This window comes from Oncorhynchus mykiss, chromosome 7 (genome assembly GCF_013265735.2).
Source record: "Oncorhynchus mykiss isolate Arlee chromosome 7, USDA_OmykA_1.1, whole genome shotgun sequence".
Taxonomy (NCBI): domain Eukaryota; kingdom Metazoa; phylum Chordata; class Actinopteri; order Salmoniformes; family Salmonidae; genus Oncorhynchus; species Oncorhynchus mykiss.
In genome coordinates this window covers 14,837,900-14,849,495 of record NC_048571.1, presented here as the reverse complement: position 1 = coordinate 14,849,495, position 11,596 = coordinate 14,837,900, and positions in this window count along the sequence as shown.

Genomic DNA, 11,596 nt, shown 5'->3' with positions numbered 1-11,596 from the left:
AGCAGACATTTGACTTCGGATTCTAGCAGGGGGAGGCCGGGTGCTGCAGACTTTTCTAGTGCCCGCGCCAATTCGTTGATATATATGTTGAAGAGGGTGGGGCTTAAGCTGCATCCCTGTCTAACCCCACGACCCTGTGTGAAGAAATGTGTGTGTTTTTTGCCAATTTTAACCGCACACTTGTTGTTTGTGTACATGGATTTTATAATGTCGTATGTTTTACCCCCAACACCACTTTCCATCAGTTTGTATAGCAGACCATCATGCCAAATTGAGTCTCTCTCTCTCTCTCCCTCTGTCTCTTTCTCGCTTTCTCTCCTCTCTCTCACACTCTGTCTCTCACGCTCTGTCTCTCTCTCTTTCTCTCTCTCTCTCTCACTCTCTTTCTCTCTCTCTCTCACGCTCTGTCTCTCTCTCTCTCACGCTCTCTGTCTCTCTCTCTCTCTCTCTCTCTCTCTGTCTCTCTATCTGTCTCTCTGTCTCTCTGTCTCTCTGTCTCTCTCTCTCTCTTTGTCTCTCTCTCTCTCTCTCTGTTTCTCTTTCTCTCTCTTTGTCTCTCCTCTCTCTCACGCTCTGTCTCAATTTCTCTCTCGCTTTCTCTCCTCTCTCTCTCTCTCTTTCTCACTTTCTCTCCTCTCTCTCTCTCTCTCTCTCTGTCTCTCTGTCTCTCTGTCTCTGTCTCTCTGTCTCTCTTTCTCTCTCGCTTTCTCTTTTTCTCTCGCTTTCTCTCTTTCTCTCTCGCTTTCTCTCCTCTCTCTCCCTTTCTCTCCTCTCTCATGCTCTGTCTCTCACGCTCTGTCTCTCTCTCTCTTTGTCTCTCTCTCTCTCTCTCTCTCTGTTTCTCTTTCTCTGTCTTTGTCTCTCCTCTCTCTCACGCTCTGTCTCAATTTCTCTCTCGCTTTCTCTCCTCTCTCTCTCTCTCTCTTTCTCACTTTCTCTCCTCTCTCTCTCTCTCTCTCTCTCCTCTCTCTCTCTGTATTAGGTTTCCCCCCTGAATCAAACTGATGGGGTTACTTCAGTCCTTTCCCAGGTTGAAATAAAGTAGTAGTCTCTTTTTCCTGCTCCCTCTTCCACCACAGTTTTTTCATTTCAGGTGAGTGTCGAGGTGGAGGCAGAGGCAGGGAGTCCCTGCACCAGAGAGAGGGAGCAGCAGGAAGGAAGTCATTACAGCGTTGTGTGGAGAGTGGCGCTGGGGGCCCTGGGAGCCAGCTGGCGGCAGTTTGGGAAGAAGAGGTGCGCGGGAGGGGGGACCCAGACGGGACAGGGGAAACCTGAGCCCCTGGAAATAGCTGAGAATGCCCTAAGTAAAAATTCCGCCCGCCTCCGTCCCACCAACATTTCCCATAATGGTCTCAGCCAAATAGGATGAGTAGGGGTCTCCCCACACCCTACACCAGAGACACTTAGAGAGACAGGACTCATACACATACATGTACGTACACACAAAAACCACTAATAAAGAAGTTGGGTAACTTCTTTGTCAAGTTGGAACAACTTGTTTCACAGTGAGCTTATCTTACTTATTGTAACACCTGAAGGATTTCACAATCAAATCAAAAGCATGCCTACTTTATGCCCGTGCTGAATACGACTAGTTCATTGCTAGTTGCAATGAAGACCTATCTGGGCAAATAAATATTCAGATATTTGAACATGGAAGTTGAAAGTCAGGGAAATTCCAGTCTGTGTGCAATGTGGTAGTGTGAGCTTTTTGCCACTACATTCATATTGTTTTCATTTTGCCTGCGGTTGGACGGAGGTTTGGAGAGAAATCTAGCATGTAGTCGCAAATCAATCATAGTTTATTACAAAAAAAAGATTTGTCTGAAAATAATGCTTTTATCCGACTGCGTGACAGGAGTTTGACTCTACATTCTCCTCAAGTAATCTGTGGATGCATGGAATATCACAGCCATGACAGTCAGTGGGAATGAGTTGTTTTCTACAGTCTTTATGGATCCTTCAACACGATGAGACCAGTTGGTTACCACTGTTTCACCACATAACGGATTTACGATGAGACCAGTTGGTTACCACTGTTTCACCACATAACGGATTTACGATGAGACCAGTTGGTTACCACTGTTTCACCACATAACGGATTTACGATGAGACCAGTTGGTTACCACTGTTTCACCACATAACGGATTTACGATGAGACCAGTTGGTTACCACTGTTTCACCACATAAAGGATTTACGATGGGACCAGTTGGTTACCACTGTTTCACCACATAAAGGATTTACGATGGGACCAGTTGGTTACCACTGTTTCACCACATAAAGGATTTACGATGAGACCAGTTGGTTACCACTGTTTCACCACATAACGGATTTACGATGAGACCAGTTGGTTACCACTGTTTCACCACATAAAGGATTTACGATGAGACCAGTTGGTTACCACTGTTTCACCACATAACGGATTTACGATGAGACCAGTTGGTTACCACTGTTTCACCACATAAAGGATTTACGATGAGACCAGTTGGTTACCACTGTTTCACCACATAAAGGATTTACGATGAGACCAGTTGGTTACCACTGTTTCACCACATAACGGATTTACGATGAGACCAGTTGGTTACCACTGTTTCACCACATAACGGATTTGGTTGTTGTATTGTCAATAACTGAAATTGTACATCATCAAGTCTTTCATGTAGACTAGAGCTCTCAGTTAGAGAGAGAAACCTTTGAAAATGTCCTTGGTTGAGCCATTACAAGCTTTCCTTTTTTAAATTAGGGGAAATGGTTGCAATTAACACAATGAAAAGGAATAATTTGAACTATTAGAGTTAACAATATTGTAGGCCTATGTCGAATAGAGTCTTAGGATTGATATTTGAATTCAATAGATAGATTGATGGCTCGACTAGTTTGATTGATGAGTTGACAATCTTTCCGTTGATCGATCCCCCCTCCCTCTCTCTCTCTCTATAATTACAGTGATTGCACAGATCCAAAATGACACGCCACGCTTACAACCTCAAATCACAGCCAGGGTAGGTAGTCCTAGAGACAGGAGCAGTGAAATCATTTTGGGGAAAATCACTGTAAAGAAATCAGCAGTCTGACTGAAAGGCTGCGGCGGCAAATTGAGACTATAGTCAAGGGTCCAATCTGGGAGACATTTTCTCTGTTGATCAGAGGGACCTGGGAACTACTGCTGGGCTCCATAGACATCTGCTCTGGCAATTTCACCACACTGTAGCCTGCAAAGGTTAAACCACTAAAATGTAATATTTGCCTAGAGGGGGTCAAGGCAGAGCAATTACAAGGTACAATCGGCAGGGCTAATCAGCTACTGCGGCACACAGGGGGGGGGGGGGGGGGGGGGGCTGGGCAAATAAGCCCTGATCAGAAGCCCTGTTCTCCTTTCCTCCGTGTCTCTGTTTACTTATTAAACCCTGTTCTCATGTTCAAGGAACCCCCCCCCCCCTATCAGCCCAGCAGGTACGTTTAGCTCCTGACACTTTTAAATGGGACCACACTTCACTGAAAGTCCTGTTAATCAGTATTGGTGCCCTTTGTGGTAGACAAGGGTCTTAAATGACTATTTTCCAATCTGGCTGGCATTAACACCTATGGTGGAGGATGGGTATTGAGCCTAAGGACTGGAAACGAAGGCATGTGGACCAGGAGTAGATCTGTATGTGTATGTACTACATGCATGAAGGGTGGACCGGGGCACAGAGTAACAACAAAATAACTCCAATTAGAAACCAGTTAGAAAGCTGTTAATCAACGTGAAAATGATTGGTTAGTGTATCTACACTCCTATGACATTATTATATTTTGTTGTATTGGCAACAAGTCATTTTGTATTTTTTGATTATTGACATGTGGAACATCCCCTATGTTTCTAATCATATAGGATTTTTATCCGTAAAAATAAGTATTTCCATTGGTGTAGTTGATTACAATTATTATTGTATTTTCTCACAAGATTAGACACAAATTGTAACATTTGTCACTATTAAACCCCTTACCTAAAATTAGATTTTATATAGTATTTAGACACATTCACATAATGATATAACATTTCACTTCATTACATCAAGTTTCCCAGTACAACTAAGATAATACCTTAAAACATAACCATATTTATACGTTTGAATGCTAAACGTATCTTATATAAAATGTATACATTTTTTACCTAAAAGATTAAATTAAAATATTTTTGGTCAGTTTTGGGTATTTTCATATATCAGTTTCAAATATCAGTTTCAAATCATAAAATTCGTCAATTACCCCTAATTTTTTACAATTGAAGACAGTGTTCCATTTAACCCTGCAGCCTGTTACAATGAACCCCGCCTACATTATGACTGCTGCCACTTGTAAACGACTGGTATGTCCTAGAAATGTAGTTACCGTGAGCAATGGTAGCTGAGATATGTGATGTTTGTATAAAAATATTATGAATCTAACTCAAATAATGTTTCATAAATAAGCAAAAGACCAAAACTGTTACTTTGTGCCCCGGTCTCCCCTACATGTCAGCTCATTATCACATCATTGAAGGGGGTGGGGGCAATAATCTTTCACTGTTGTTTTCATGCCTACTCTTTGACACCAACGTGGTAATGAGTGTGTATCAGCACCAGCATTAATGTATAATACAGTACCACTGTCTGGTGTACAACACTTTTCAACAAGGCTCAGGAACAATTACTGGTAATTAAATATGTGCCAGTTACTGAAAAAGATCATTATGTCCTTGGTGTATAACACCAATTAATTACTTTGATTTCAGCGAGTAGCAAAGCTCTTTAAACAACGGTGCGTGCTGATTCATATAGAGCACATACTTAAAAACGGGCATATTCTGTTAGTTAGTTAGTATCTATGTGATAGGGATGTGCTCCTAACAGAGAAGAGTACACCAGAGGTAAATCTGTAACATTATGTATCTATGTGATAGAGATGTGCTCCTAACAGAGAAGAGTAGACCAGAGGTAAATCTGTAACATTATGTACATTCATTGTAATATTTTCTTAACCATTTTTATTTTGCCAAAAAAGTTACAAGTAGTTAATTTGTGATGTGTCACTAGTCTAAATGTATTTGTATTTATTTAACTAGGCAAGTCTGTTAAGAACAAATTCTTATTTACAATTGTATTTTTTCTCATGACGGCCTACCCCGGCCAAACCCTAACCACACTGGGCCAATTGTGCGACGCCATATTGGCCTCCCAATCACGGCCGGTTGTGATACAGCCTGGAATCAAACCAGGGTCTGTAGTGACGCCTCTAGCACCGCTGCGCCACTCGGGAGTCAAAGACAATACCTGGTCATCTTATGATCTTTCATACTTACTTGGTCCTTTATTGACCAATCCTCCCCCGGCTTCTCCAGGTGTACTGCACACTACTAGTCATGTGACTTCCCCATTCATGCCTCTCTATACAGATGACACAGTCTACGCTGCAGACTGCCATCCTCTGGTGCTGCCCAGCTGGCAGAGACACAGGACTAACACTGGTCCTATTCACACTCTAACCTCTCCCTCCCTCTCTCTCTCCTTCTCCCTTTCCCTTCTTCCCTCCCTCCCACTGTACAGTGGCTGAAGGACCAGTGTGGTTGCTATTTACCGATGACTGAAAAGGATGGTAAAAATGTCAATCCATCATGAAGAGTGAGTTGTGCTCCTACCTCATGTCTTTCAGAGGCTTGGTCATTGAATACGTACTGTATAAATCCAGGCATAGTCATTACCTGAAACCAGCGTATAAACATTATAGACGTAAGCTAGCACGGCAACACGATTTCAAACTCCATATCCTCTCTGGTGTGGAGTTGAAACTACATGTGTGTATCCCTCAAAGCTCCCTATACCTACGCAACTAGAAACTCACATTCTTATGCAAATATTCTATGTGTAGTTCGTAGAACAGAACTAAAGAACCAAAGAGAGGTGAGAATGCATGAATTAACCACAAACTATCTTTGGGCCTGAGGCCTTAATACCTAACTTGAAAATACCGGTGTCCAACCATTAGTAATCTATTCAATCCCCAACCTATAAATGGTTACACAGCAACCCCTCTGAGGCAAAACCCACCAGATTCTCTCTGCTTTCAATCTAACTCTGGTTAATGAGATACAGAGTCACATTCCCTCTCTCCTCATCTCTCTCTCTCCCTTTCAAATTCCCTCTCTCTCTCTCCCTTACATTTTCTCTCTCCCTTTCACATTCTCTCTCTCCCTTTCCCATTTTTTTTCTCTCTCTCTCTCTCTACCTTTAACATTTCTCTCTCTCTCTACCTTTTACATTTCTCTCTCTCTCTATCTTTCACATGTTTCTCTCTCTCTCTCTCTCTCTCTCTCTACCTTTCACATTTCTCTCTCTCTCTCTCTCTCTCTCTCTCTACCTTTCATATTTCTCTCTCTCTCTCTACCTTTCTCATTTTTTTTTTCTCTCTCTCTCTCTCTCTCTACCTTTCACATTCCTCTCTCTTTCTCTCTCTCTCTCTACCTTTCACATTTCACATTTTCTCCCTCTCTCTGTTTCCTTTGGGTCTCAGAGTATACAGTAATTCTATCTGCCAGCTTGCTCTAGCCTCCTGCTCCCAGGGTTTAATCCATGCATGTATGCAAACGCACATGTCTCCTCAAACAATCAGCATGTCACTAGTGCATGTGTGAGGCTGTGTTCTTGTGAAGGGTGTGTGTGTGATCGAATATGTGTGTTTGAGTCTATGCATATAGTATGTTTGTATGTTTGTATGTGTTTGCGTGTTTGTGCGTGTGTGTGTGTGTGTGTGTGTGTGTGTGTGTGTGTGTGTGTGTGTGTGTGTGTGTGTGTGCGTGTGCGTGTGTGTGTTGAGGACGGACAGTTCTCCATCGGGGTCTGTGTGTGTGTGTGTGTGTGTGTGTGTGTCTCACGCGAGTCCTCGCTCCTTGCAGTCTAAGTATTATTGACAAATCCATCACAGGCAGTGATGCATCGGCTCCCGGCTCACCCCGCAGGACTCAGGGGCCGTCTCTGACATGCTGTCACCTTGGTAACTGCTGCCCAAGTGAACTGCCTGCTGGGATAGCTGACCTCTGCTGGCGGGCCGCCGTGAGGCCGCGGCAGGCGGCGTGTGGCAGGAGATGTCACCGCGACCGGACCCCCTGAGGACGGGCCCTTCATGGTCCCAGCCATCGATCCATCAGCCCAGCCTCCTCCATGTCCCCGTCACTGGCCAGACCCAACCAGACCCTCTCTGGATACATTGATTCCAGTCAAACATGAGAGAGGGAGGGAACTGTTTAGCATTTCGGGGCCAGACAGTCAGGCAATAGTGGTAGGCTAATAGATTTCAATGATTAATTTGAAACTTTGTTGTGCCCAGTTCAGGGATCCTTAAATTGAGATTTGAGTATTAGGGGTTTTATTTGTTGTGAATTGATTTGGTTCGGTCTGAGGAGTTATCCTGTAACATTTAGATTATTAACCAATAACCACACAGTGAGATCAGATGTCTGTTTATGTATGATGGAAACTTTTTATTCTCTTGTCTATGTGAAATTGCAGTTGAGAAATGTTTTTCTTTTGTTTTTGTAAACACTTTTTAAAGAATGCATTTTTTAAATATAATATTTGTTTGGCCCTAGGCAGGCATCTGGACTAGTTCTCATTGTGAAGTATGAACAATATTCCCGAAGGGCGATTTGAAGCGTTTTTCATTGGCACTGGCCTGCTGTGGTTGTGGGCGTCAGTTGTTTGGAATGCTCTGTTTTGTGTGGAGCAGCCATCGGACACAAGGTCTGAGGCCGTAGATCGCCTGAACAGCCTCTCTCTGCTGCGTATTGATATCTGAGAACCAAACCACATGTGGTGGTGAGCCTGGTTGAATACGCTACCTACGCAGACCTTGGTTCAAATATTATTTCAAATATCGCAATTACTTTCACATACATTCGAAGTAAGTTCTCACATGTTTTTTATTTTAAAAGACAAGTAGTTTAATATTTTAATGTATTTTGAAATACACTTCGAAAGCATTTGAAATGCTCAAATACACTGACTCAAATAGCCTGCCCGACCATGCGTTTAACAGGTATTTGAAAGTCCTGTCAAATACAATTTAGCAGACTTTTTTATTTTTCCTTTTTTTTATATAACCACTCAAATACTCAAATAAAAGTACTTGTTTTGGGCTGTGTAGTTGAAAATACTCAAATACACAGAAAAAGTATTTTAAATACCAGATACTCAAATACACATGTATTTGATCCCAGGTCTGAAGGACAGAACAGACATTAAGAACATCTAGACATAGATACTAGATTTGATCAAAAATCTATTAATTCAGAGGCATAATTCATGAGTTATATGTTGAAATATGCAGTGGTTTAATTGGCTTGTGGACCAAAGTGTGCACTGTAGACTTAATGAGTTATCATATTGTGGTTTGAAAATACTAAACACACAATGTCAAGAGATAATCTGGTTGTCATTATTGAAACTGTCTGGGTTCTTTCCCTTGGTGGACATAGTTAGTTTACACACAGTGAAGCCACCACTGACCTTATGCGTACCCTATACCTTACTCACATGCTGGGCCTGTTGGAAAGAAAACAACATCTTGATAAACAATGCCATCAGACATCCTCTCACCCCCATTAAATCAGTTTCCTGAAAATGAGATGACATCATCACAGCTATGATGTCATCCAGATGACTCAGGTCTTTTAGGACTGTGTCCCCCCTCAACTGTCCCCCTCCTTCCTTAGTGGAGATGTCCAACTCTCTGGAGAGGTTTGGTAAGGAGAGGAGAGAAGTGGGCAGAGAGGAGAGTAGGCGATTGACTGGCCAACAGCTGACTTTGATGAGAAAACACAGAGAACACAGAGGAAGAAAGGAGAGCGGGAGCTATACAGTAGTTTGGTCTACTGCCGTTTTACTGTATCTTACGACGCGGGTTGAAACTGTAATGGGAAAACTCTGTCTATGGGAGTGGGTATGAGACACACTAAGGCCCCTCCAGACATAGGTGATTTAACTGTGTTGTGCAGAAAGAAGTGAATGAGAGGGTCACCCCACTCTAGCGTAGGCAATTTAACAATAACATCAGGTTGGTCAAACGTGTATGTGATTTCAAGTCCTCTGTATTGAAAATAGTCCTAAAAGAATCCCCAAAAATCTATTTTGTATTTTGTGGAAGATAATAATATACAAAGTCAAATTGGATTAAATTAATAGGCCTACTTTAAATACAATAATACTTTGCATGGGAAAGACATCCAAAATTGAACGAAATCTCCAGTCTTGAACGAAATCAAACTTACATAAAAAACTAGCCTAACAATTACATTTAAGGGAAAACTTTGAGACAAGATCAACTCACGCATCATGACAAACAGGTAGGCTCAATTTGCGTATACCTGTTGCAATTTTCAAACAAATTAAAAGTCAGAGAAAGTACATGTTTAAAATGATGTTGTTATTAACGTCTCGTGCATAGCAGCAGCGCTGTTTTCCCGAAGCGTTCAGGGCAAGAGGTCTGTCTATACGTAGGCTACTATAACTCTCAGCTAATATTGTGTTACATTTAAAATCAGGATTCGCTACATACGAATCCTTCGCATATGATTTTTAAAAAATGTGTTATTATAAACCTAGCCTATATGATAAATATAATTTATGTTTAAACAATGACAAAAACAGTTGACTTTCATTGATTAAAACAGTTTACATATTTGAATATAATGCGCACAAAGACATTCAGAGTAGCCTAATTTGTAAATAATGCTCCCACTTGAAATTCTTGTTTTTATCGTGGTCTTTCCAATATCATCATTATTATTTGTATGCAATACTGTTTTTTTTTAAATTGTAGGAAACAAAATCAAAAGCATCTTCATTTTACAGAATATTAGACCCAGCTATTAATTCCAGCAGATGGCGCTGTAATGTCATAGAAGCTTGGAGAGCCACATTTACCCCAAAATCCATTTCATACATCAAAGAGATGAATAATAAAATAATACATATTTTAAGTTATTTTCATAACATAGCGATATTTTCTACTACAAGAAATTTGACATGAAACAAAACAATCCATAGCAAATACGTGGCTTTGTTGCAGTGTCATGGCTGTATATGAAGTGCATCGAGGAAAAGTGATGCACGTTGTTATCAGCTTTTGGGAAAACTTGAGGCTTGCACATGATCTGAAGTTAGATTCGCATGTGAATATTTGAAGCATTACGTATTTCCTTGTATCAAGTAAAGTACCAGCTTAGTAATAATAATAAAACAGCTGCTGTTGAACGCATTAGAAATATGAATTTACTATTAATCATTATAATGGTAGGCCGAAGGCAAAACGGATTTAGGCTAAGTTTTTTCTCGACTTAAACAAAACAAATTGAAGACATCTTTTATCACATTTAAAATGACATGCCATTAATATTCCTGCCAAAGCTTGATAAAGTTTTGTATTTAAACCCACCCGATAGATGTATCCAAAGTTTACTGATAAATCTCAATATGTCAAAATCAGATGCATGTAACAGACCTGATGAGGAAGAGAGTGCGGCGAGTGTCCATTCAAAAACCCCAAAATTCTGTACACTCGAATATATCAAATCTTACCTCTGTGCAGATGACGTCCTGAATGCCCATACATCAGATGTATAGATGCTGTGGGAGGTTGGTGAATGAAGCCATGCGTGCGTGACTGCGGGTATGTTTGTAATGTGGCAGGATCTCACGTACGGCTCTTCGTGGGCTGAAAGTGGGTTACCATAAACCCCGCGGTTCAACTTGGGTGAGAGACCTTTGTAGGGCAGACCAAAGCCGAGTCCTCCTCGATTATTTCACAATGGTCAAGTTGTCTTATAGGTGTATGAAAGGATGGAGTATGAAGGGATGAGTGTGACTGGGTGATGTGCACTTTGTCTTCTTTACGGTGCCTGACCTGCAACTGAAAAGACTTGTCAACTGTTCGGCCAGTTACATCTAGACACTGTATTTTCAGGTTGTTGGATATGTCAACCTATTTCTGTAAACGTGAATCATTACAGCGCCTTGAAACGGAAGAACGCGGACAATACGTTTATAGATCAACGTCTATTTCATTGTCTTTATGTGTTGATTATTCGTTAATTGTTGTGGCTCTCACACGTTTAGCTGCATGTGTATAGCCATGGGGCCGGTGTTTAGTAGGCCTACATTTTAATGGCATGACAAATTTAAAAATAAAACATTACATTTGAAGTTACTTTTTTGTATTGTTGACAGGCGGATCAGATACTGAAGCATGTTAGTTTCGAGTACTTAGTTAAACAGACTCTATTCTACCCATCCGTTGTGACCACGAAACCCTGACCTTCACGATTTATAGAAAGGAAACCCCAAGAGTCGCGTCACCGCCATACATATTTTAAAGCGTCCTCCTCCATTCTTGCGCGTGAGAATGTCAGGTCGGGTAGGCACGAGGCAGTCGGAATTAGGAATAGGCACCCCGCGTGCAGCACATCATGCCAATCCGTGGAATTCAATCTGTGCTTTGTACGGTCCAATCTCCGGACCCTCGCTGTCAGAATGCCGAGCGATAAATGATATATAGTAGACCTATATTCTGTATATGTGGTTA